This window comes from Anolis carolinensis, chromosome 4 (assembly GCF_035594765.1).
Source record: "Anolis carolinensis isolate JA03-04 chromosome 4, rAnoCar3.1.pri, whole genome shotgun sequence".
In the NCBI taxonomy this organism is placed as follows: Eukaryota; Metazoa; Chordata; class Lepidosauria; order Squamata; family Dactyloidae; genus Anolis; species Anolis carolinensis.
Genome location: NC_085844.1, coordinates 110,147,670 through 110,175,354, shown reverse-complemented (window position 1 = coordinate 110,175,354; position 27,685 = coordinate 110,147,670). Strand labels below are relative to the sequence as shown.

Here is a 27,685-nt window from a genome sequence, read left to right as displayed (position 1 = left end):
TCAGACTCCTCATCTGAGCTCTCCTCATCAAACCAATGTACATTATATACTTTCATATGATTGGTGTTTGGTGCATCTAAATCCCAATCTATATTTCCATTTGTTCAAGAAATAGAATCTTTGCAATTTTTCTCATCCTCAATGTTTTGGTTTTTTTGTTTGTTTGTTTGTTTGTTTGTTTTGTTTTGTTTTCGTGTCAGGAGCGACTTGAGAAACTGCAAGTAGCTTCTGGAGTGAGAGAATTGGCCGTCTGCAAGGACGTTGCCCAGGGGATGCCCAGATATTTTGATGTTTTACTATCCTTGTGGGAGGCTTCTCTCATGTCCCCGCATGGAGCTGGAGCTGATAGAGGGAGCTCATCTGCGTTCTCCTCAATGTGAAAATCTCCCTGACACATAAAATAATGTCATCAAAAATTATTAACCACAATGAGGTTCCACTTTGTTTTTCATTTCAGGACAGAAAAGTATGTTTTTGACTCATGCATCTTTAATTGAGTCTTTGTGTGCCAAGAAATAAAACAAGCTAATTTTTTTGGTAAAAACCAAGCCAAATCCAAATTTCTACAAAATGGGTTTTCTTCCTGTTAAGTAAACTGGTATTCTGTTCAGTATGAGATTCTCTACCTGACGTTTGAGAGTTTTTTTCCTGTTGATTTTCTTAACAGGAAGAAAACTTGAAAACCATGTAGGCAGTCTCATACTCCTATCAGCCAGAACATATAAGATATGTAGCCTCCCTTCCTGCAAACATTGTGATTAAAGATAGTCAGTGAACTTCCTATCCCATTAGAGCTCTCAATTTGCAAATTCATGCCAGAGATGAATGATATGCATTGTGTCTGTTCTGAGCAATAGTCAAAGATGTATCAAGTATGTATTCCCCTCATGCAGTGAATATGCACTTTGTTTTTCATGAGTGTATGTATAGCAAAGGAAGAACCATGCCATGGCTCCATCCTATAGAACACTGAGATTTTCAGCACTGTGAGACAGTGACTTGAGTGTTGGTCTACATCTCTGGAGACCGGGTTTTGAAATTCTGATTCAGTTTGACCCAACTGGACTGTTTGGACTCTATCTGGGCTCAGTCAGATAGAGCTCTGTGGCCACTTACTGCAGCAACAAAATACAGCAAAAGTAAGGATAGACACCCATTAAGACCAGAATGGGTCTGAACTCTATCCCATTGGAGCAGCAGAATGATGGCAGGAGGTGTAGCAGCAGCAACAAAGGACAGCCAATATAAGGATGACCAGGCAGTGGGATAGAAACATGTTTGGCCTGAATGGATGATCTCAACTCTGCTCCAATGTTACATCAGCATAAGGTAGACATTAGCCATCCCAGGGCCAGTCCTGGAATTGGATTTTGTGGGACATGTAGAGGAAGCCTTAGGCAGAAATTTTTCTCATATATATATATATATATATATATATATATATATATATATATATAAAGAGTGATGGCATCAGGGCAGCGGACAAAACAACAAAACTACAGGGCTCCCAACCTCAAAATTTGACAACACAACCCATCATCCATGGCTCTAGGTTGATACAACAAAAAGAAAAGGAAAATAAAGTCCTAATTAGAAGGAGAGAAATAATTGTTTTTATCCAATTGCTGCCAGTTACAAGGCTAAGTTCTGCCCATTTGGTCTCCTAGCAACCTACTCAGCCCAGGGGACAGGCACAAGAGTTTGGAGAGACCCCTAAGGGCCATCCAGCCCAACCCTTTCTACTATGCAGCAGGACACAATCCAAGCATTCACAACACATGGACAACATATAAATACTATACAATTCTACACAGGGACATAGACCCCCTCTACCCTCACCACTTTGACAGTACACAAACAACCAAATGCATACTAAACATAAAGACAACCATACAACAGACATTCAATACCACCACCTCCTCAACAATTTCTCACCAACACCACCAGACAACGCCACAGCAATGTGTGGCCGAGCACAGCTAGTTGCTTACTAAATGCCTTCCGCCCTTAAAACTAAGGAACTTGATATTGATACAGAGGTTTTCTGCAAGTAGAACATATGAGCAGCCATTGTGACCTATTCAACTTTACACAAAAATTGAATATTCATTTCTATTTAGATTTTAATGATTTTGTGAAAGCTTTAACCATAAGCATTTTGGGGGGGGGGGGATAAAAAAGTTACTTCATATATTGTAAAGCTATGAACTAGTTAGCTAGAATACAAAACATATAATTAAGTTCAAGGGGCCTTACACCCAGGCAAATGGCTATAGGAAAAAGGATGACAGCCTAAGGGAAATAAGACTTTCTCTCCACTACTACTTCAAACTAGAAATACCCTAATCCAGTTTAAACTTAATTCTATATTTTCATTTCTTTTTTGTTATCTCATTATTTGTGAGAGAAGTTTGGCCACACAATTGTTTCTATGGTGACAAAGCCCACTTAGCAGCATGTTGTACAAATAGACTTTTCCTCTGAGGTCATAATATATAGTCTCTATGGTGACACAGATGCATACATTGACTTTCAGGCTTACTCTTGGGTCATCAGATATCTGGACATGAACTGAGATGTGGCTATCTTTCCCTTTTTTCCTATATCAGAAATGGGAGAAGACTTTTCTTACAATCAGGTAAAGGGAAAGGAATATCTGAAGCCATGAGATATTTTATCATAAGAAATGAGTAAGTTCCACTGGAGATGGGTTTAAGGGAGAAAGAAAGAGAAGCCGAGGGAGGAAGAAGAATTTGGAACAGAAAACTGCTGAAGGAATTGAAAACAGAAAGGATGTGTCTTGTAGAAGCAGAAAGGAAAAAAAAAACATATTTTTAGAAAATCTAGTTAAAATAACCCATATATATATATATATATATATATATATATATATATATATATATATAAAAGAGTGATGGCATCACGGCAATTCACAAAACAACAAAAGTACAGGCCCCCCAACCTCAAAATTTGACAACACAACCCATCATCCACGCCTCAAGGTTGATACAACAAAAAGAAAAGAAAAATAAAGTCCGAATTAGAGGGAGAGCAATACTTTTTTTTATCCAATTGCTGCCAGTTTAGAGGGCTAATCTCTGCCCACTTGGTTGCCTAGCAACCAAGGGACAGCCAGGTTTCAGTTAGGGGACAGGCAGATTTAGGCCTCACTTAGACTTCTTCCACAGATTATCAGATTTGCACTGGATTATATGGCAGTGTAGACTCAAGGCCCTTCCACACAGCTATATAACCCATTTATAATCTTATATTATCTGCTTTGCACTGGATTATCTTGACTCCACACTACCATATAATCCACTTCAGTGTGCATTTTATACAGCTGTGAAGAAGGGGCCTCATATAATCCAGTTCTGAGCAGATAATATAAGATTAGAAATATACAGGAGAGTCTCACTTATCCAACGTAAACAGTCCGGCAGGATAAGTGAATATGTTGGATAATAAGAAGGGATTCAGGAAAAGCCAATTAAACATCAAATTAGGTAATCGTTATACAAATTAAGCACCAAAACATCATATTATACAACAAATTTGACAGAAAAAGTAGTTCCATGCTCAGTAATGCTATGTTGTAATTACAGTAGAGTCTCACTTATCCAACGTAAACAGTCCGGCAGGATAAGTGAATATGTTGGATAATAAGAAGGGATTCAGGAAAAGCCAATTAAACATCAAATTAGGTAATCGTTATACAAATTAAGCACCAAAACATCATATTATACAACAAATTTGACAGAAAAAGTAGTTCCATGCTCAGTAATGCTATGTTGTAATTACAGTAGAGTCTCACTTATCCAACACTCGCTTATCCAACGTTCTGGATTATCCAACGCATTTTTGTAGTCAATGCTTTCAATATATCGTGATATTTTGGTGCTAAATTCATAAATACAGTAATTACTATATAGCATTACTGTGTACTGAACTACTTTTTCTGACAAATTTGTTGTCTAACATGATGTTTTGGTGCTTAATTTGTAAAATCATAACTTTATTTGATGTTTAATAGGGTTATCCTTAATTCCTCATTATCCAACATATTCGCTTATCCAACGTTCTGCCGGCCCGTTTATGTTGGATAAGTGAGACTCTACTGTACTGTATTTACAAATTTACCACTAAAATATCACAATGAATTTAAAACACTGACTACAAAAACATTGATTATGAAAAGGCAGACTGCATTGGATAATCCAGAACATTGTATAAGCGAATGTTGGATAAGTGAGATTCTTTAATATGAAATAATTACTGGGATAGAATAATGCAGAACAATATAATCTCTAAAACCAGGACAGTAAATAAACAGGGGAATTCCACACAGGAAACAATCAGGGCCAGCTAACACCTCCCAACAAAGTATTCCCATCATCAAAGTCTGGCAAATCCTGTTTTCTCAGGGCCACAGACAGTAGAAGCACATAAAATATCGCAAACAACATCACTCTGAAAACAAGGGTATTCCAGACAGGAAACAATCAGGGCCAGCTAACACCTCCCAACAAAGTATTCCCATCATCAAAGTCTGGAAAATCCTCTGTTTTCTCAGGGCCACAGACAGTAGAAGCACATAAAATATTGCAAACAACACCACTCTGAAAACAAGGGAATTCCAGACAGGAAACAATCAGGGCCAGCTAACACCTCCCAACAAAAAATTCACTCAGGGAGGAAACAGCCAGGCTTTAAAGCTGCAAGGCCATTACATCCTAATCATTTTTCCTAATTGCAGCATTCATACTTGCCTCCAACAAAAAAAAAAACCATCAGAAATATTGTATATTCACAACCTTTAGGAAATAATATCCCCTGATGGCGCAGCGTGTTAAAGCGCTGAATTGCTGAACTTCTGGACTGAAAGGCCACAGGTTTGAATTGGGGGAGCGGAGAGAGCCCCCACTGTTAGCTCCAGCTTCTGCCAACCCAGAAGTTTGAAAACATGCAAATGTGAGTGCATCAATAGGTACTGCTCCGGCGGGAAGGTAACGCCGCTCCATGTAGTCATCCCACATGACCTTGGAGGGGTCTACGGACAACGCTGGCTCTTCGGCTTAGAAATGGAGATGAGCACCAACCTCCAGAGTCAGACACGACTAGACTTAATGTCAGGGGAAAACCTTTACCCTTGACCTTAACTACCACCAATTCCTCAATACTTTATTTCCCAGAACACCAGACTTCGCCACAGCAACGCGTGGCCGGGCACAGCTAGTATATATATATATATATATATATATATATATATATATATATATATGGAATGCAGTTAAAAGCAGACAAATGCTATTTCATAATTTGAAACCAATAAATGTTACCTGCTAAAGATGATAATCCCAGGCGTTTTTGGAAGAAGAAAGCATTTAAGAAAATTACCATTTGTTCAACAGATGTTATTATAACACCATAGCAAGAGATGTTATTATGAATTTGATCAAGAGTGTAAATCAGGAAGGAATCAATATTTATAGTGTTAATTAAGGAACATATACAGTAGAAAGGTTTAGTAACCACCTCCCTGCATTAATACTATGAGTTCTCTACATGCCTCTTTTCTTCCCTCATACTGAGCATTAACGTATATGAATGTTGCTATGTAAGTATAGAAAGAGAGGATAAAATTAAGGCCTGATTCAACATAAGGTATGCTGGGTCTTGGAAATCCAGTTAAATTGACCTGTACAACCATGGGTTAAATCCAATTGTTCATCTCAGAGTAGACTGAATCAATGACACTTACATAAATATTTATTTTACTGAATCCAAATTAATGTATTTGTTTCACAGGTGGACATTGTGGCATTACCCTTTTCCTGTAGTGGTTACTGCAAAGAAATTGGATATCTTGTCCTTGTGTTGCTACCACTGATACCTGATGGTCAGAGTTCTGTGTGAGCACCTGACCATTGTGATCAGAGGAGGGTGCCCTCATGACAGCAAGAAAGAAGAATATTATGCCATAATGACATCACAGACATAACAGGCAATGGCCAGGTGTTCATACAGAGTTTCATAACTAGCTAGGCTGTCAGGGTGACAAGGAGATGGTCCTACAGGGTAGATGCAGTCTTGGTTTGATTGGACAACCTGGACATCAAAGCAGTACCACAATGGAGTTGGCTGCATTCTGTCTGTCTCTGAGGGAAGTGTGAAGCATAAATGTTCCAGATTTATTTTGGCTGAAGTGGCCAGTGTTGACTTTCTCTAAGTCAGAAAAATGATACTGAGATTTTGAGAGAGCAAGATTTTGACATAGTTTAGATTCAGATATGCCTCTGTGTCTGAATTACTGCTTGGACCTGACTTTTGCAGTTTCCTTCCCCATGATATAAACGGTTTTCCTAAACATTATAAAGCAGAAAACATTGATTAGTTTTAATGAAGTTTGAAAGAACATATATTGATATAGATATGAAAGATGAGACACAAATAAGATATTTAAGGTCTAATATCTAGAATAGTGTAGCAAACATTTATGGGGAAATATGATTGGAAGAAGCAAATTACTATGAAATATTTAAGGAAGAGTTCAACAAAGTTTTGGCTTGATAACAGAACACCACATAAAGGAGTTTTATAATTGTTGTCTTTTAACGAAGCCTTGGGGAACATACACACAATTAACCGAAGAGCTGGAAATTGGATTAATGTGTCTGAATTAACAATAAGGAGATACATATAATTTAGTTGTTCTGGCTCAGTATTATAATATCTTCACTCAAGATATCAGATAGCAGGATAAAAAAATAAAAAAGAATGGTAAAAGAAACTTTAAAATGTACTAGCTGGTATTAATATACATGGGATTAATATACATATACATTGCAAAAGAGATGCAAGACTGCAATCTGGAAAACCAGCTTGAAAGAATCTGGATAAGAATCAAGGGAGCCGGGACTCAAAAAGATCTCGTTATGGGTGTCTACTAGGGTTGTCCAAATTTTCGTTATGATTCTCGTTTCGTTATTATTTCGGATTGTTCTCGCTTTTTGAAACGAGTATTGAAACATTTTCCCTGGGCGCAACTGGCAATGTAATTCAAACCATTGTTGGCCCATTCTCTAATTGTGTCTTAAATGTTTCGTTATATTTTTTCCTCCCCAAATTTTTTTTAATTTTTTTTTAAAAATAATAATAATAATTTTTTTTTTGTTTCTGCAACCTAACATGAATGGGAGCCTAGCGCAGCCTAAAATGGCTACCGCTCCCTGGCCAATCAGAGACTTCCACGATGGCTGAAAAAGGTGGGGGCTAGCGTCCTCCGCATCCACGTGCAGGATCTCTATAAAAATCCCCTCCCCAACCGAGCCAAGTCATTCTGGGCTAGGATACCGAGCAGAGAGGGTGGTTCGCACACGCTGGGAAGCTGCTTGCTTGCTTGGGGGAGAGAGGGCTAAGTGACTGTTCTGGCTATAGGGGGTAGAGTGTCTGTTGTTGCAGGTTCGATATTGTGTTTGTTTGTTTTTTGGGAAATTTGCTTGGGGCTTGTGGCAGAGTCCTTGCTGTGGCTTTAGGGAATTTTTATTTTCCAAAAGACGTGGGCGCCAAGGTATTGCTTACCTGGCACTCCATTTCTAAACATCTGCCTTTTTGGGTTTTTTTTTTGGAATTTAGCAATCACCACATCAGCCCTTCTTTGCAATCCTGAAAGGGGGGGGGGACTTGAAAATTATAGTTTCCAAAGGACGTCTGCATTCCTGCAAGTGCAGTGCTAGGGGTCCTCTACTCTTCTACTCCAGAGAGAGACCCTCTGCCTGTGAAGAAGTGTATAATTATATTTTGTTTATAGATGATATGTGTATTTAATTTTGTTTAAACAGTCAGGTTTGGCTAAGTTTAAAATGGTGAGTATTTGAATTGACAATGTGTATGGGGGAAGGTAGCCATCTTAGAATGCTAGAACAGGTTACCATAGCAACAGGGGCGGAGCCAACCGCCGCCTGGAAAGGAAAAGGGGGAATGTTTTAAAAACCCAGCAGTTAGTCAGTCTGTGATTTCCATTCACAGTGAAGGAACTGATTCTTGTGTAGAGGATCAGGGTGACTCAAAAGAATTTGAGTCAGGTCTAAAATAAAGAGAATTATTTTAGACAGTCTGTGATTTTCTAGTCACAGTGGAGGAACTGATTCTTCTGAGGAGAATCAGGCTGGCTTAAATAGAAGGATTTGAGTCAGATTTAGGTTGGACCAGACTAGGCAAGTTAGGTGATTTGTCTAGGGTCAGTTATAGAGTCTGTGGATTAGGGAACATTAATCCCAGGGGATCCAGGAGGATCAGGGTTTAGTGTAATCCAGAGAAAGAAGTATTTTGAAAGTTTGACCACCTCATAACTGTTTGTAACCATTAAGCGAAGTGCCTTTAACAAGTTATCTGAAACCATCAAGCTCTGTACCTGCAATAAACTTGTTTTGATTTTATTCTAACCAAGCCTCTGTCATACTCTTATATTAAGTTAAACAACAACATCTGAAGTAAAACAAATAGAGAAAGCTTGAAAGAACCAGTGCCATCTGCCTGACGTCTCTTCCATTGGTGGCAGCGAAGAAGATAGTCAACTAAATAATCAAATAACATCATCTCTCATATACATCTTTATTAATTGGTGGTATCGGCGTGTGTGTGTGTAGGATCAGAGGGATCCCATCTCTGTCACACATTCCTGTCAGACACCTCACCTCTGTACACATTGGTGGTAAAGCGGTGGGATTCAAAAGGGATTCCATTCTCTGCCACATCACCCTCAGCATCTTTACACTGCCTTTTTGTGTTTTTTTTGGAATTTAGCAATCACTAGATCAGCCCTTCTTAGCAATCCTAAAAGGGGGGGGGGACATTGGAAGTTAGAGTTTCCAAAGGACGTGTGCGTTCCTGTGAGGGCATTGCTTCCCTCACACTCCGTTTGTAATCCCAAGCCCCCGGGCTGAGTGTTATTGCATCAATCACAAAGACACACATTGTTTTCAAACCTAAAAGGGTACATTGGAAGAAATAGTTTCCAAAGGACATTGCCAATCCTGTCAAGGCATTGCTTGGCGTGTGTTGCGTTTCTAATCCAAAGTCCTTGGCCAGAGTTTCATTTTGGCAATCACAAGGTCAGCCAGTGGCACCATAGATCAAAAGGTTCAAAGGCAATTTATAGTTTTCAAAGGACAGTGGCACCCCTGTCAAGGCATTGCTTCCCTCACGCTCCGTTTCTATTCCCAAGCCATGGGCTGAGTTTTATTTCTGCAATCACAAAGTCAGACATTGATTTGATTCAATAGAGGGTCCAAAGCAATTTATAGTTTCCAAAGGACGCGGGCACTCCAGCCAAGGCATTGCTTTCCTCACGCTCCGTTTCTAATCCCAAGCCTTGGGCTGAGTTTTATTTTTGCAATCACAAGGTCAGACATTGATTTGATTCAATAGAGGGTCCAAGGAAATTTATAGTTTCCAAAGGACATTGCCAATCCTGTCAAGGCATTGCTTGGTGTGTGCTGCGTTTCTAATCCAAAGTCCTCCGCCAGAGTTTTATTTTTGCCATCACAAGGTCAGCCAGGGGCACCATCAATCAATAAGGTCCAAGGCAATTTATAGTTTCCAAAGGACATTGCCAATCCTGTCAAGGCATTGCTTGGAGTGTGCTGCGTTTCTAATCCAAAGTCTACACAAGTAGAAGAGAGACTTTCACAGTAATAAGAACCCAATTGAACAGGAAATAAGACTTTCAAACCAGGAACAGGTTTCTTCAAATATTGAAAAATAGTGTATTATAAAAAGTTATGAAAATTCACCAAAAATCATAGGAGACAGGAAACGTTCTGCAATTTGTTGAGCAAAGAGTGTTGAATGTGATCTCCCACTGTACCAAATTTGATGAGGATAGCTCAAGAAATGAGGGCGGGAGAGCCCTGTAAAAGTCCCCCCAGTTTCCTTTTTTTTTGGGCGATTGCGCATGTGCATCCGCCATTTTAGAAACATTAAGAATCATTACGAATTTTTGGAAATGTCCGAAATTTTTGGGTGAAAAATTCGGAAATACTTTCTATATTGAAGCACCAGCACCCCCTACTTTAGAAACGAGAATTGAAACATTTTTTCCATCGATCAGACAAGCCTAGTGTCTACTACAGACCTCCATGCCAGGATGAAGAACTTGATGAAGCCTTCTGTCAGCAGTTGACCAAACACACACAAAGAAGAGATACAGTAGTCATGGGTGATTTCAACTACCCTGATATCTACTGGAAAACAAACTCGGCCAAGAGTAGGAAGTCGAACAAATTCCTCACTTGCCTTGCAGAAATTTTATGGTCTAGAAGGTAGAAGAGGCCACAAGGAGATCGGCTACTCTCGATCTCATCCTAACAAACATGGAGAAACTGATCAATGCAGTTGAAGTGGTCGGATCCTTAGGGGCAAGTGATCATGTGCTCCAGCAGTTTGCAATACAAAGGAAGGCTGAAACTAAGGCAAGTCAAACCCGTATTCTGGACTTTAGGAGAGCTGACTTCCAAAAAATGAAGGAAATACTTAGCGACATTCCATGGACGCCAATACTAAAAGACAAGGGAGTTAAGGATGGATGGGAGTTTTTCAAAAGTGAAATACTCAAGGTGCAATTGCAAACAGTGCCAACCAAGAAAAAAAAATTATACAAGTGCAAATAAACCAGGGCCAGGCTGTGGCACAGGCTGGTTAGTAGCCAGATGCAGTAAATCACTATGACCAAGAGGTCATGAGTTTGAGGCCAGCCCATGTCGGAGTGAGCACCCAACCATTAAAATAAAAAATAGCCCTGCTCGTAGTTGACCTAAGCAACACGAAAGATAGTTGCATCTATCAAGTAAGAAATTTTGGTACCACTTATGTGGGGAGGCTAATTTAACTAATTTAAAGGTAAAGGTAAAGGTTTCCCCTGACGTTAAATCCTGTCGTGACCGACTCTGGGGTCAGAGAGTTAACTAATTTACAACACCATAAAAATCATCCAGCAGTGTTTAGAATGAGAAAGTCAGCCTCACAGTGGATGATGAAGCAGCTGCTCCCTCTGTGGCCAGAATCAAGCATACCCTCAGGAAGTCAAACCCATATTCTGGACTTTAGGAGAGCTAACTTCCAAAAAATGAAGGAAATACTGAGCAGCATTCCATGGACGCCAATATTAAAAGACAAGGGAGTTAAGGATGGATGGGAGTTTTTAAAAAGTGAAATACTCAAGGCGCAAATGCAAACAGTGCCAACAAAGAAAAAAAATATGACAAGTGTGAAGAAGCCAGAATGGATGTTCAAAGAACTTCTAACCAGGCTAAGACTCAAAAGAGACATGCACAAGAAGTGGAAAAAGGGAGAAATCACCAAAGAAGAATTCAAATGAATAGCCAACTCCTGTAGGGAAAAGGTTCGCAAGGCTAAAGCGCAAAACGAGCTCAGGCTTGCCAGAGACATTAAAAACAATAAAAAGGGCTTCTTTGCTTAAGTCGGTAGGAAGAGGAAGAACAAGGAGGCAATAGGGCCTCTGCGAGAAGATGGGGTAATGCTGACAGGGGATAGAGAAAAGGCAGAACTATTTAATGCCTTCTTTGCCTCAGTATTCTCACAAAAAGAAAGCCAGCCACAACTTCAGCAACATGAAGTGGATGATTAGAGGAAAGCCAACCCCAAATAAGGAAACAAGTTGTCCAGGAACACCTGGCTGTACTAAACAAATTTATTTAAAACAAATCATGCCAGACCAATCTGATCTCTTCTTTTGATAGAGTTACAAGCTAGGTAGATGCGGGGAACGACGTGGATATAGTGTATCTGGATTTCAGTAAGGCCTTCGACAAGGTCCCCCATGACCTTCTGACAAACAAGCTAGTCAAATATGGGCTGGGCAAAATCACAGTTATGTAGATCTGTAACTGGCTAAGTGAACGAATCCAAAGAGTGCTCACCAATGCATGTTCTTCATCCTGGAAAGAAGTCACTAGTGGAGTGCTGCAGGGTTCCGTCCTAGGCCCGGTTCTTTTTAACATCTTTATTAATGACTTAGATGAAGACCCAGAAGGCATGATCATCAAGTTCGCAGATGACACCAAACTGTGAGGGATAGCTCATATTCCAGAAGACTGGAGCAGAATTCAAAATGATCTTAAGAGGTTAGAGAGATGAGCTAACAAAATGAAACTTAACAAAATGAAGTTCAACAGGGACAAATGCAAGATACTCCTCTTAGGCAGAAAAAATGAAATGCAAAGATACAGAATGGGGGACGCCTGCCTCGACAGCAGTACGTGTGAAAAGGATCTTGGAGTCCTTATGGACAACAAGTTAAACATGAGCCAACAATGTGATGTGGCGGCAAAAAAAGCCAATGGGATTTTGGACTGCATAAATAGGAGTATAGTGTCTAGATCCAGGGAAGTCATGCTACCTCTCTATTCTGCCTTGGTCAGACCACACCTGTGTCCAATTCTGGGCACCGCAATTAAAGAGAGATGTTGACAAGGTGGAATGTGTCCAGAGGAGGGTGACTAAAATTTTCGAAGATCTAGAAAACAAGCTATATGAGAAGCGGCTTAAAGGGCTGGGCATGTTTAGCCTACAGAAGAGAAGGCTGAGAGGAGACATGATAGCCATGTACAAATATGTGAAGTCATAGGGAGGAGGGAGCAAGCTTGTTTTCTGCTGCCCTGGAGACTAGGATGCGGAACAATGGCTTCAAACTACAGGAAAGGAGATTCCACCTGAACATTAGGAAGAACTTCCTCACTGTGAGAGATGTTTGGCACTGGAACTCTGCCCTGGAGTGTGGTTGAGGCTCCTTCTTTGGAGGCTTTAAGCAGAGGCTGGATGGCCATCTGTCGGGGGTGCTTTGAATGTCATCTTACTGCTTCTTGACAGGGGGTTGGACTGGATGGCCCATGAGGTCTCTTCCAACTCTTTGATTCTATGAAGGAGGAAAATCTCTATTTTCCTTCAGAAACTGAATCAGGACCTTCCCAGAAAATATTATCTGAAATCCATACTCATGGTAGTTATGCCATAATTACTCTTCTTCTTTTACACATGTCAGTACAGTGCAGCAGAAGAAACCCTAAGGAGCCCCCGATGGCGAAGTGGATTAAAACCTCGTGACTTGAAGGTTGGGTTGCTGACCTGAAGGCTTCCAGGTTCGAATCCCATCCAGGGAGAGCGTGGATGAGCTCCCTCTATCAGCTCCAGCTCCATGCGGGGACATGTTGGAAGCCTCCCACAAGGATGTAAAAACATTAAAAACATCCAGGTGTCTCCTGGGCAACGTCCTTGCAGACAGCCAATTCTCTCACTTCAGAAGCGACTCAAGTTGCTCCTGACACGAAAAAAAAGCCTTCTTTGCCTCAGTAATCATCCCTCCAGTTGCAATCATCCCTCTTTCCTTCTTGTATGCATATTTTTTCAGAGCAGCTAACAAATTTTTAATTTGCCCTAATGTTTACAGTAAACACAATGTGATGGACACTTTCTTAGATTTTGTTCTCCTGGAGAATTATTTTCTTCTCTTTGCTTGTTTAAAAAGTACAATTTTTGAAGGTTTTTCTCAGGTCAGGATTTAAGGGAGATTAGAAGCATTGGTTGTTGTTTTTTGCATGGGAAACACTATTTTTTGCAAAGAATCTTTCCCTCTGAATATGGTGTTTTCTGTACAAAAAACTTGTTTTGTATCCAGGAAACGTGCTTTCTATTTTGAGAATATGTTTTCCACATAGAAATAGTTTTGTATGTCCATGAAATTTGTTTTATGATCTGAAAATACTATTTCCTGTTCAACAGAGGTATATTTTAACACAGAATAATTCCTAAACAGTAAAGATATAATCCTATTTAAAGTTTCCCAACATTCAATGAAGACAATTTAATATTTTAAAATATTCTTTGCTCTCTCTGTGTTTGCATGTGTTCCAGGGAAATAATCATATTGTCCCTTTATTTTGAAGCCCTCCTCTAAGTAAGCACTGGATTTCAAATTGTTTAACCCAACCCTTCTCCTCCTTATAAGTCTGCACATTCAAATCAGTGTTCCCCTATCTTGAAATAGATGTGCTCTGTGGCTAGTATTTGTGTTTTCTAGGGACATCATTAAAGTTGGAGTCACTCAATGTGTACCTCATGGTGTCACCTCTATGGATCTCTTTGCATCTCTGGATCTCTTCCCATACCATATCAGATAGAATTATATTCCTTCCTCCAAAATATAGTCATGTCTTAAAGGCAGTTATTTTTGTGTTACCCTCTCTGCTAATGTCACCCAGCGGTTCTGAGATATTAATTTACCTGAGACACATGCTGATTCCTTTCAACATATACTAGTTCATGACAGTTCTCTGAGAATAACTGGTAATAAAGGGCTGCTTTTCTCAGGAATGCTGAGAGTGGCTTCTCATACCTGCACTTGTCCTGACACATTTTCAGAAGGCTTGAAGGAAGCTAGAAATGGAATGAGATGAAACATTTGCAGTAAGGGAGAGAGAAATACAGCAGAAAAACTGACAGAAAAATATTACAAAAAATCAATGTGGAAGATGACAAGCATTAAAATGGTAGTAGCATCTAAAGACAAGGAAGATCCTTTGTTTAGATGCTGTATAGATAAAGCAATCAATTCAAAATGACAAGACTCTGTAGAATGAGAAGGGATTAAATAAGAAACAGTTCTTCAAGATTCTTTTTTTTTTTGACAAACAAACAAAGGCACATTGTGATTAACACTCAGAAATTTGAGCGGGATAATGCAACAAGTTAATACAAATGAAAACTAGTCTATTGGCAACATTAAGGACCACAGTATGTTGCTGTTTATGTTAAAAAGCATTGAATATTTGCCTTATATGTACTGTAATCTGCTCTGAGTCCCTCTGGGGAAATAAGGTTTAAAGGTTTTCCCCTGATGTTAAGTCCAGTCATGTCTGACTCTGGGGGTTGGTGCTCATCTCCATTTCTAAGCCAAAGAGCCACGTTGTCCGTAGACACCTCCAAGGTCATGTGGCTGGCATGACTGCATGGAGCTCCGTTACCTTCCCGCCGGTGCGGTACCTATTGATCTACTCACATTGGCATGTTTTCAAACTGCTAGGTTGGCAGAAGCTGGAGCTAACAGTGGGTGCTCACTCCCATCTCAGGATTTGAACCTGGGATCTTTCGGTCTGCAAGTTCAGCAGCTTCAGTGCTTTAACACACTTCACCACCGGGGCTCCTGGGGAAATAAAGCAGAATATAAATAAAGAGTTTTATTATACCAGGCATGTAGATTTGATTGCAGGATAAACTGATGTGCTTGGCTAGTATGGATCAACCCCAGACCCTAGAAGATTAGATTAGATTAGGCCTCATACCCACAGAAAGTGGTGAAGTGCTATCCCTTTGGGGTGAAGACTTGTGGCTGCACAATTTTAGAATTTCTAGGAAAATCATTTTCTGCATTGCTGCACACATTTTTAGAAAATTCCTCACTTTATCAAGCCATGCAAGGAGCATTTGTCTCTGGGAATCCAAACATAATCATCAACGAGGTTGCAGTGCCACCAATAATTCTGGGTGATGGAGCCTATCCTTTTCGCAAGGGGCTGATGAAACCCTATGGTGGAAATCTTGACGAGAGGAAACAGAATTTCAACCTTGTACATAACAGGTTTTTTATTTTCGTGTCAGGAGCAACCTGAGTCGCTTCTAGTGTGAGAGAATTGGCCGTCTGCAAGGACGTTGCCCAGGGGACGCCCGGATGTTTTGATGTTTTTACCATCCTTTTCTCATGTCCCCGTATGGAGCTGGAGCTGATAGAGGGAGCTCATCCGCGCTCTCCCCGGGTGGGATTCGAACCTGGCAGCTTAAAGTCACAAGGCTTTACCCCTCTACGCCACTGGAGGCTCCTACATAACAGGTTAAGAAATATGATTGAAACGGCATTTGGACTTCAGTCCAGATGGAGATGTGTGTCTTCTTGTTTAACTGTTGCCGAGGAAATCTATGTTACTCTTGCCTCTGCATGTCTCACAATTTCTGTGAGACAAGAGGACATCTTCTTTCTCCAGAGGTTGAATCACATGAAGAGCTTCTTCTTCCTGTTTCAACAGAGCCAGTAAGGGCAATGTATTTTGGTAGAGTGAGAGAGGGGGAAAAGTTCATTAAACTATTTCATCACTGCTTTCTGAGGAGCAATGCATTTCATGTAGCACATAATTAAAAACCTGGGGAGTGAGTGCAGCATTTGTAATACAAGTACTTACCCTTTGTGTGTTCCTGTTGTACTAGTAGTCATGTCATGGTATTTTTCTGTGTAAGTACTGTTCATTACATATCCTTTGCTCTTTTTCAACTTTGCTCTAAGTTTTTTTAAATAGGAATATTATTTATTATTTATTTATTTACTACATTTAAATCTCGCTATTTTAATTTAGGGCCCCTGGTGGTGGCGCAGTGTGTTAAAGCGCTGAGCTGCTGAACTTGCAGACCAAAAGGTCCCAGGTTCAAATCCTGGGAGCGGAATGTGCGCCCGCTGTTAGCCCCAGCTCCTGCCAACCTAGCAGTTCGAAAACATGCAGATGTGAGTAGATCAATAGGTACCGCTCCGGCGGGAAGGTAATGGCATTCCATGCAGTCATGTTGGCCACATGACCTTGGAGGTGTCTATGGACAACGCCGGCTCTTCGGCTTAGAAATGGAGATGAGCACCAACCCCCAGAGTCGGTTATGACTGGACTTAACATCAGGGGAAAACCTTCACCTTTTTACCTATTATAATTTATTATTTTAATTTATTAATTAGAGAGGAACTATGTTTTTCAGAAATGTTTTGCTTAGGATTGAAAGAAAATGCTTTTCTAATATGTCTGTATTGATGTGTCAAGTCGCTCCTGACATGAGAAAAAAAAGAGCATACTATGAATTGATTTATACTTAGGATGTTCTGTATGGACTATATAGGGAAAGAGATTTGCCTACACAAGTTTCAGGAAGCAACATTTATTTTTAGACTCATTTGAATAGTTACAGATGTATCAACTAAAATGTTTTCTGTTTCTTTGCATTTTGTTTGCAATTTGCATTAAATAAAGGCACACATCTCCACTTTGCATAGAAAAAGACCCCAAAAGAATTGCAATATCGCTGAAATATACTTGCTGATGCAAGATTTTTCCAGAAATCTACCAAGGATCCTTAAGATTTCACAGTTCTCAGCCATGTCCTTAAGAATTGCATCCAAGTGTTGGTCGTTTGCATTTTAGCTGTTTTCACCATGCTTTCCTCCTTAGGTTCATGTTTTAAGTTTTTTAAAACACATTCCAGGGATAGTTCAGCAATTCTGGGTGCAATTTCTACATAGAATAAGAGATAGGTAAATGTTACTTGAACATGCATTCACAAGTACTTATGAAGGATTTTTAGTGTGGTATCATTTGTATTACTGTAACTGAATAGAAACAAAAATGCACTTACAAATGGAGCTACAAGACATGTTGTTTCCCAATGGATAAGAAACATTAATTCAGCAACTACATGGGCAAACAATTAGTTGTTGTTAAATGGTCAGGTCTTCTACTAATAAAAGGGAAACTCACCCTTTTCCTTCTCTTTCTTCTGGATCTAATGGGATTACATACCCTTGAAATACATTTTTTCCTGCACTAGTGTTTGATGGCGAACTTGCCAGCACTGGAGCTACAAGGGCTCTTTTGGTATCAAACTGCTGTTCTGCTTCTGACATTGATTGACTTTGCTCTCTTGCAGAGACCCTTTTAATTGGCAGACTTACACTTAACCTTGTTGGATTTATACCTCATAGTATATTGTCAAGCTCAGCATAGAAGGGGCACATAATGGGGGGCATTTTCTTATATTTTATTATGCCTAAGCACCCATTTGTACTCCAGTCTCATCACTTTTTGTCTTCGTTAGCGTTCCTCCGCATTGTGCTCAAGGCCTTGACTTCACATTTTACTAGCAATTGTCTCAAACACTTCGATATTTATATGGACCGCTTGAAGTGCCTCCTGATATTTTTGTTGACCCCAAATATCTATTAAATCTTTGATTTCATGATATTTCCAGTGGACTCCTTTCCCATTTCCCATTCTTTTAATCTCACTTGATTTTCCACCCTCTATTACTTCCAAAATAATTTCTGTGAGTTGGTTGTCCCTAGACAGTAATCCTTTAAAATATATCTTCTTTAACAACAGATAATCTATTCCAGAAGTGAAATATAGAAAATAAATTGAAATAATTAATAAGTCCATTGTTACGGATACAAAATATCTGCATGTTACATTTATGAAACTCTAAGAACCATTTAGTCCAGTCCTGCATTGCCAAACAGGAATACTCAATGTAATCCCTCCCATCAGATCAGCACACGAACAGAACTTTAACATTGATAGAGTTGGAGATTCCACCAGACTTCAATGCTGCATATTCCACTTCCAAACATATCTGGGTCAGGGGCACCTTTGAAATATTTCTGTGTAATATCTGGAGCAATGTGTTGAAATTACAGAGAATGAGATGCCAACATGACATTTTAATGAGTCTCCTTATTACATGACCTGGTCAGTACTTGAACATCTTGCTTTGAAGTGTTGAAGAGGTCCTTGATTGGTAGACTTTTCATTTGAGACTGGATAGCCTACTGTGTGGAGTGGTGATGTGAATATTGTTTAGGCTGCATGCCAGTGAGTTTCACTGAATGGCCCTGTTATAAGAAGCAATTAGTAATATAGTAGAGTCTCATTTATCCAACGTAAACGGGCTGGCAGAACGTTGGATAAGCGAATATGTTGGATAATAAGGAGGGATTAAGGAAAAGCCTATTAAACATCAAATTAGGTTATGATTTTACAAATTAAGCACCAAAACATCATGTTATACAACAAATTTGACAGAAAAAGTAATTCAATATGCAGTAATGCTATATAGTAATTACTGTATTTACAAATTTAGCACCAAAATATCATGATGTATTGAAAACATTGACTCCAAAAATGTGTTGGATAATCCAGAATGTTGGATAAGCGAGTGTTGGATAAGTGAGACTCTACTGTATGTACTACCACATCTGGCAATTTAACTCTATGTTACCACATTCTTTGTGTCTTCTCAGGTAGAACAAAGGCTTGTTGTTGTTGTTGTTGTTACTACTACTACTGTTATATTTACTTCATCCCCACATTCATTCTCCCCAAATGAAACACAAAGTTTCTTAATGTTATCTATACATATACAAACATTATACAATTAATTGCCTATCTATTATCTTCAGAAATGTAAAGGTAAAATACAGAAATACTGATTACAAACATATTCAAATATTAATCCCCAGCACCCCACAGTTCAATTATTTGTTTTTGGATTTTTTGTTCGTCCGTTTGTTTGTTTTTGGTGTGGGGAGTCAACAATTTATATTCTTGGCATTGGAAATTAAATGCTAATCTAACTTGATTAGTCCATCAGTCTACACAGAAGCATTCCAGCTGTGGTAATATAATAATAATAATAATAATAATAATAATAATAATAATAATAATAATAATAATGCTACTGCTACTACTACTAATACTTCACACAGTCCTAAAGACTTGGGAAATATTCAGTTTGTGATTTTTAAAATACAAAATCCAGCATATATATCTCATTTGCTATGTCATACTGTGTTTTTGTGTAATAATAATAATAATAATAACTGGGATCTGCGCGCATCATCCGAAAATACATCACACAGTCCTAGACACTTGGGAAATGTTCGACTTGTAATTTTGTGATATGAAATCCAGCATGTATATCTTGTTTGCTGTGACATAATAAAATAATAATAATAATAAATAACTTTATTTCTATTCTACTTTATCTTCCCGAAGGGACTCAGGGCAGAGTCCAACAAACAACGGCATACATTCAATGCCTTCAAAAACAGATAAATATTTGCATAAAATCCCAACAAGACTCCACATATAAAAACAGCATTAAAAACCTAACATCAAATTAAACCTAATATCAGTGAATTTAACATAACATCAATAAATTAAACCAATATATTCAGACAGATCAAACAAGAATTATATAGCGAAATAAAGTCTAAATAAATGTTCACAGTAATTTACAAAAGCCAACTGAAGTTCAACAAAGTTGTGTGGGTTAGACTATGGTGGTAAATTGGGCTGACATAGACTAACAGAGCCCAGATACAGCATAGTTCTCAATCAGAATATTTATTGTAGTTTAGGGAAGGTTATGTATGTGCATTATTGCAAAGACATTATATTTCTAGATCTGGAACAGCTATCTAGCTGTAAAAATACTATATGGTATATAGGAATACATTACTAGGAAAAAGATTGGATCTGCCTGCAAAGAAAGGGGAAGCCTAATGTTATGGTTCCGAAAAAGTGAGGGTGTGAGGTTTCAAATATGAGATTCCTTTGCTCCAAAATAAATCAGTTCAACCAATAATACTTTCTTCTACTTGATAACTGTAAACTCCACCTTCTAAAGTGCCAAGAAGGCACTTTAGTGTCTGCACAGTCACTAAAAAGTTCTGCCGGGGGAAGGATTTTACTTGCATGTAAAAATAGGCGCCATCTTTTCAGGGCAGCAATACAACACTATATTGCTCAGGGTGTCTCTGTTCATTTTGATACTTAAAACAGGTAGGAAAATGACAACCAAATGGGAACTGTGGTTTCCTGTTTGATACAGTTGGCTGGTAGAAGCAGCAGACATGAAAAGCCTATGGGTTGCTGCTGGTAGGCCAAAGTGGAGGCTTTGCAAACTTGACGGTATTAATGCCAGTTAGTTATACGTTCCTACAGATATGCCTTTGTGACACTGCAGTAATACTTTTTTCCTGCATAAAACAGGTAAAGACCTACATGTAGAAGGGGTTCACCCAGTGGAAGATGATGAAAATATAAAACCCAAAACCTATACATGAATAATAAAACTTATGATGATTGATTTTAATAGAATATAAATTAAACTACTACTATAAGGATTTCTGTCATGTGGAACTGGCTTATTATCCAATTTATGTCATGTCTTCTGAAAAATAATCTTCCTTTACTTGCAGCAGATATGGATGGAGATAGAGAAGTGCAGACAAATCAAGAAAATGATGAAATGTATTGATGATTTTTTAAAAATCATATTAAAAATTTCTTTTTAGCACAGTAGTTTGCTATGTGCTCAAAGAACAATACTGCTGTTGTGTTCTTACTGTTGAAGCCTGACAAATGGAAAATAGAATTGGACTTTGGAACTAAATTAACAACTAAAAAGTAGATTTTCATTCACAAGAACACAATGAAACAGCAGAGGAGGTTGTTGCAAGTGGTACCCAGCAGCAGTTGCCAACTGAAGGTATCACAAACCATTTTGAGTCAATGGAATAGGGCATATTTTATTGTAAAATGGATATGTGTTACAGTAGGAACATGAGCATAGCAAGACTTTTAAATGTACTATTATTACTTAAATCTTTTTGCGGGGACATGAGAGAAGCCTCCCACAAGAATGGTAAAACATCAAAACATCCGGGCGTCCCCTGGGCAATGTCCTTGCAGATGGCCAATTCTCTCACTCTAGAAGCAACTCCGGTTGCTCCTGACATGAAAAAAAACAAAAAACAAAAAAAGAAACTTAAATCTATACAGTAAACAGCAATTGGTCTTTTTTATATAAATTTAGAGGTTGATAGTTATTCTTGATCTCACTCTGCATGCACTCTCATCACTAATATAATAATAATAATAATAATAATAATAATAATAATAATAATAATAATAATAATAATAATAAATTTATTCTTATATCCCGCCCCATCTCCCCGAGGGGACTCGGGGCGGCTCACAACAATAATAAAAACAGTGACAAATTACACATTGTAAAATCAAACATGAAAAGCAGTCATACAATCAATACATACATCACATGTTAAAAACAAGGAGATAAAACAGTTCTAGGCCAAAATAGAGGGCTTCTGTAGCTTCGTGGCAGAAGTATTCAGCAAGGTATCAATAATCATGGCAGAACACTCTCTAATTAAATTAAACTAACCCCCCCCCCCTCCATAGCTATCTAAAATTATGCCTGGGAAAATGTATCTTTTGATTTTAAAATGTTTTTACTGCAGCTGCTCAAAGTTGTTCTCCTAGCTTAGTGGTTCCCAACCTTTGGGCCTCCAGGTGTTTTGGACTTCAACTCCCAAAAATCCCAGCCAGTTGACCAGCTGTTAGGAACTGTGGGAGCTGAAGTCCTGGAGGGCCAAAGGTTGGGGACCACTGTCCTAACACAACAAGACATGTTATATGGAGTGATGATGAGGGTGTGGAGTCTCCAAGCAGACAGCTAGGCAAAGGTAGAGGTATGATCCAACATAGTACACATGACATAACTTTGAATATTAGAATATTAATAATTTAAACCTTTTATTTCAGTATCTTCAGGGAGGACTGCCTCCAAGAACATTGTGACTAGGGACTGGCAGATGTCAATATCTGTTTGACATAGGCCCATTCTACACTGCCATATAATCCAGTTTAAAGCAGATAATTTGGATTTTATATAGCAGTGTAGAAGGGGCCATATAATAGTGTAGTAAGTTATGCCTGGTATGTCATTCTGTTTAAGTATAACTTGTAAATTGAGCATGTTAAAAATGATTCATTATTACATCTTTTATTTGTATCATCCTTGTTTTTTTTCCTACATGCAGCTACCCGAGTTACTTGAGAAATTTGGTACAAGACTTCTGTGTCTAGAAATTACATAAGAGATAAGAAGTAATATATCTGATGGACCACTGATTTAGAAGACATTGAGGAATACTGTACTAAGGATCTCATCTGTCTTTGGCGTTAGTAACACAATTCTAACACTTAAAGGTGCAAGGAATAGTTGTAAGAAATGTTTGCTATTTATGTAAGAAACAGAAATGTTTGATACATGTCGTTCTTTGTAATTTCACAAGTATTGTGATTTCCAAAAGACAGATGTCGCAATATCTGCATTTAATTTTATTTATGTATTTGAAGGAATGTTATTTTTGCTATGCAAAAAATATATCACTAAATCAGTGGAAATGTTGCTAGCCTTCTGTTATTGTTTAGATATGAATATAGGTCTAATTAAAAGGAAAGATTTTCCATGTTTCTCAGCCAAGTATTCAAACAGGAGGTTCTTTTTTTCTGCATGCTATTATTCTAAGAAATATACATGTTTGATACATGCTATTCTTTTAATTTCACAAGTATTGTGATTTTGAAAAGAGAGATATCATGGTATCTGTATTTAATTTTATTTATGTTTTTGAAGGAATTTTTCTTTTGTTATGCAAAAATATAACACTAAATCAGTGGAAATTTTGATAGCCTTCTTTTATTGATATGAATAACAAAACTGAATCTGATTCTAGCTACCATTTGTAATGGTATGTGTGTTTACTTTTGGTCAAGATAAACCATCAGTGCATTTTTGCACTAATTACTGGCAGAGATATTTTTATTTTAATAGATGAACAGGATAGCACATCATATTAAAATATAGAGATAGATGAAATATATTACATATTTCTTTGTAAAAAGAAAAGCACTTCCCAAAAATTAATTACACACTTAGAACTAATTTTAGTAATTTTAATAATGTCATGATTAAAATTATTAAAATTAATTCTAAGTGTGAAATACATCAAATAATCAAGATTGTGAAATTTTGGAATGCCGTAGAAAAAGTATAAAAAAGAAATTTTACCACCGAAGAGTTCATCCTCATTAAGTAATTGCAGCAAGAGTAGAATTGAGGAAAAGTGTTAAGACTCCCCGCTTAACACTCACAACTATAAGTCATAAAACGGTATTACACAGAGAACTCTCAACAGTTGCCATCACACCTGAAAGTTAAAATGCTTTGCTGATTCTACGCACATAGAGACAACTAGAGCTGACAGAGACCCAGCTCTGAAAGCTCTGCTTTTCTACATACTGTAAAAATGGGGTGATACTCAGAAGTAGCTTTTCATTGTATGATCATCACCACGGTGGGGCTGTGTTTTTACAGTGTGTAGAAACAAGGAAATGTCTACATATGATGAGATCCTCTGTAAGGCAGCAAAGATTAAGATTTGAGTGCATTTGAGTGCATAACTCATGCATTTGTCCTTCTAATCCCGCAAGCAAGGCAGATGGTGAACCCACTCCAGATTTGGCTTCAAATTTTAAAGGAGCTATTCAGGGTATGTAATTGTATCTGGAGATAGTTTATCACTTTGAATAGTTTATTTAAGTCTATCCAAAATACAGAGTAAATGTTAATTTCTACTCCACTGACATAGGGCCTAAGAGGTTGTGCTGGATGCAAGGCATGTTTCGTGTTTTCCTCATTAGTGCTATTGCTATCAATATTTTGATAACTCTATATCCAGGTATTCTATTCCATAAATATAAATAATTCCTTTAGGGATTGTGTAGAAGGAAATTCAAAACACTCCAATTTTGGAAGCCATAGAGGTATTTATCTGGGGTTTGTGTGTGTGTGTGTGTGAGAGAGAGATAATCACACATTGAAACCTACAGTTGCCCACCTGATGCAATGTGTTTCCTTAATGAGAGGGGAGGGATTAGTTACTAAAAGGAAGAATGAGCATTAACTTAGAAAAATGAAGATAGTACCAAAGATTGAATGAGCATATAATGCAACCAGTGGGAAGATGATGATGAATAAAGGCAAATATAAAGACTGGGGGAGGGGTGAAGGTAAAATTTGTTCAGTTGACATTTAATGAAAAATCACAAAATCTACACTTGCTGAATTTGAAAAGGAACAAGAATACAACAAAATATCAAACCTATATTTATCTTTAATTTGAAATGCAGTGTCAAAGGTCAGACGCCAACTGAGGGCAAAATATAGTTTATTTAAGTTATAACTCAAAAACAATTCAGTAAATTGTCAGAGGCTTAAAACACTTATTTTCAGTGTTAATAAGCAGTCAAAACAGAAAAAAATGCCAAAAACATGAACTGGCATATAATCTGGATTAACCAGAGATATAATCCGGATTTAATATAAAGTACTTGAACTCAGCCCAAAAGCACAAAACGGGCTTAAAATGACAAAGCAAACAAAATTAAATCGCTACGAAGCCCCAAAAGCTTCCCCAAAACCCAGGAGTACAGCAGCGATTCCAAACTAAAGCAAAAACCCAAACCGGGCCAAAAGCTCTTCGCTGTTAGCGACACAAACAAAGGAAACTGGAAAAACACTGAGGAATTAGCGGCAAGCCACTGCAGAATCGAAAACCAGGCCAGCCAAAGGAACGTAGTGTTGTAGTGAAGTCAAGCCGGCCCGAAGTCGGGATAAGAGAACAGGGTCAGGAACGAAGCCAGCAGTCAGCACCAGTAGACGGCCACGGAGATAAGAATGAAGCCAAGCCGAGTTTGAGAGCGTAGAGATAAGCCAAGTTGAGATTCAGTCCAAAGTCCAAAGGGTGAAGTCGTCACAAGAAGGTCCACATCACGGGATGGCACAAAAAGCCAAGACAACGAAGGCGAACAGCAGATCTGTTGCAAAGTCCCAAGCCAGTCTTCAGAATCACATACAGGAAACCCAATGGCGCCCAGCAACATTTTTCCACATGCAAAGAATAGTGGCCAAAAATTTCCAATTTATTTAGGTTTCCTTGGGCGTCCAAACTACCAACGCCCTAGGGTCAGGTGTTCCAAGTTCCTCATCAGAATCTGAGCTCCAAACAGCCAACGCCCTAGGATCAGGCGTCCCAAACTCCTCATCAGAATCAACATCATCCTGCCCACACCCAACTCTGTCCACACCTGTGGAACCACCCTCATTCCTCCAGGCAGACCATGTGGGATCTGCTTCTGAAGATACCCAAGCCTCTCCAGCATCCACAGCATCCATGGGCCCAGATTCCTCCCCAAGATCCTCTGGAGCCCGTGCCCAATCTATGCCAACTTCCTCTGTCACCATTTCCACCTCAAGATCCCCTCCCAAATCCCCAATGAATCCTCCTCAGAAGACTCCCCATCAATCCCCCTGATTCTCTTCCTGTGTAAATCTTCTAGTGAGCCCTCCTCGCGAGGGTTCTTCCTTCCTCTCCTGATCCCTCCATTATCACTCACAGCCTCAGAAGACCCATTCACAACATGCAGTTTGCTTTCTGTACCACTACCTCTAAAACCATATATTTCGGGAGGTTTTTATATAAATGTCAATCACTGCATCCAAAGGAGTACAAATGTAATGTATACATTTTAGACTGTACACAAACATTTTATTTAATGTGGGAATGTTATGCCCAGCTTGGGAAGTGAGAATAAAGAGTTGCTAAAAGGGCCAGGAGAAGAGATATCGCCAACAGCCTGTCATGCTTATCTCAGCTACTGCTTAAAATGAGCCCAAGCACCTCACAGCAGTCTTTACAAACCCCTGTGGATGAAGCTGAAGCATGCATGCCCCAGCAAGTTTCATAAGGTTTTAACATACCCACACAATTAGAGTATTGGTTACAGAAGGTGGGGCTTTGCAAGGTCTCTTAGGTTATGTGAAAATACTCCTAAGTCAGATAGTAGCTGACATTCTTACCCAAAGGTACAAATAAATCTAATCAGTACCAGGACTCCCACACTGTGGATATGTGACTCAAATCCAATGCTTGTTTGTTCTTGATCTTGGACTGTTACTTTTTTTGGCTTAACTTTAAAGGAATTCTGATTTCTTTGACTTTGGATCTTGTATTGCCTTACACATCTCTGCTGTTGTTTGTATTTAATGCTTCTGATTTCAGGCCTAACTAGTGGATATTCCAGCTTGACTTCAAGGACTTCTGTATCTATCTTCTTGGCATTTGGACTGTTGGCTTTGATGGTTTACTCATTTCTGTTGGTTGTGTGGACTGAGCTTCTAATAAACCAGGTGTGTTTATGACAGGGAATTGCTTTGAAAAAGAAATACATGTGTATAGCAATGCATGCATTTTGAATTAAATGTTACTTTTACTTGCAAGACCATTTTGTAGAACTTTATGCTCATGCATGGTTGTGTGTCAGTAAGCGAATTTCCCAAGTCAAAACTACACCTCTCCCTTGCAGAATAAACAAATTATGGAAATACTTTTAATTGCAAAATGCTTCTTTATTTTAATTAACAGTTAAGTGTTCATAGGGAAAGTGCTTCAATATATTGGAAACACAGAAGTACAGAGGTGTGCAGCTGTAAACCTCTTCCAGAACTAAAAGCAGGTATTACAAATTATGAGGTTTCTGAGTTTTTGTAATTCTTACAAAAAACAAACAAACAAAAGGGGGGGCATAGACGAAGACAGTGAATGCACTGTTTGGGAAAAGTTATGACCTTCAGTGTGGGAAGCTAAATGAGGTTTGAGCTGTCACAAAGTGTTTTCACAAAGACTTGGTGTGATAACAACAGGGGCTAGGCAGGAATACTCCATTCTGAAGAAAGATGGTATAGAGGATTGGGGGTTCAACAATATATAATGTTGAGGATTTTTAATGGAGAGGATTTTTCAAATTGCCAGAATTGCAAAGACTTTTATTTCTGCTGCCACCAGTAAAAAAAAAAAAAGTAGTTACTTAACTTAAAAGTAACTACTTTTTTTTTTTACTGGTGGCAGCAGAAATAAAAGTCTTTGTAGTTACTTACT

The 27,685-nt window shown here is 38.6% G+C and overlaps 1 long non-coding RNA gene across 1 annotated transcript; it reads left to right on the top strand.

Moving 5' to 3' along the window:
- The first annotated feature begins 2,405 nt into the window (after positions 1-2,405).
- LOC134298204 (uncharacterized) lies at positions 2,406-27,152 on the top strand. The gene is made up of 3 exons (XR_010005155.1): positions 2,406-2,638; positions 22,724-22,892; positions 26,810-27,152. It is a non-coding gene; the product is annotated as an uncharacterized LOC134298204 (long non-coding RNA).
- Positions 27,153-27,685: the final 533 nt, after the last annotated feature.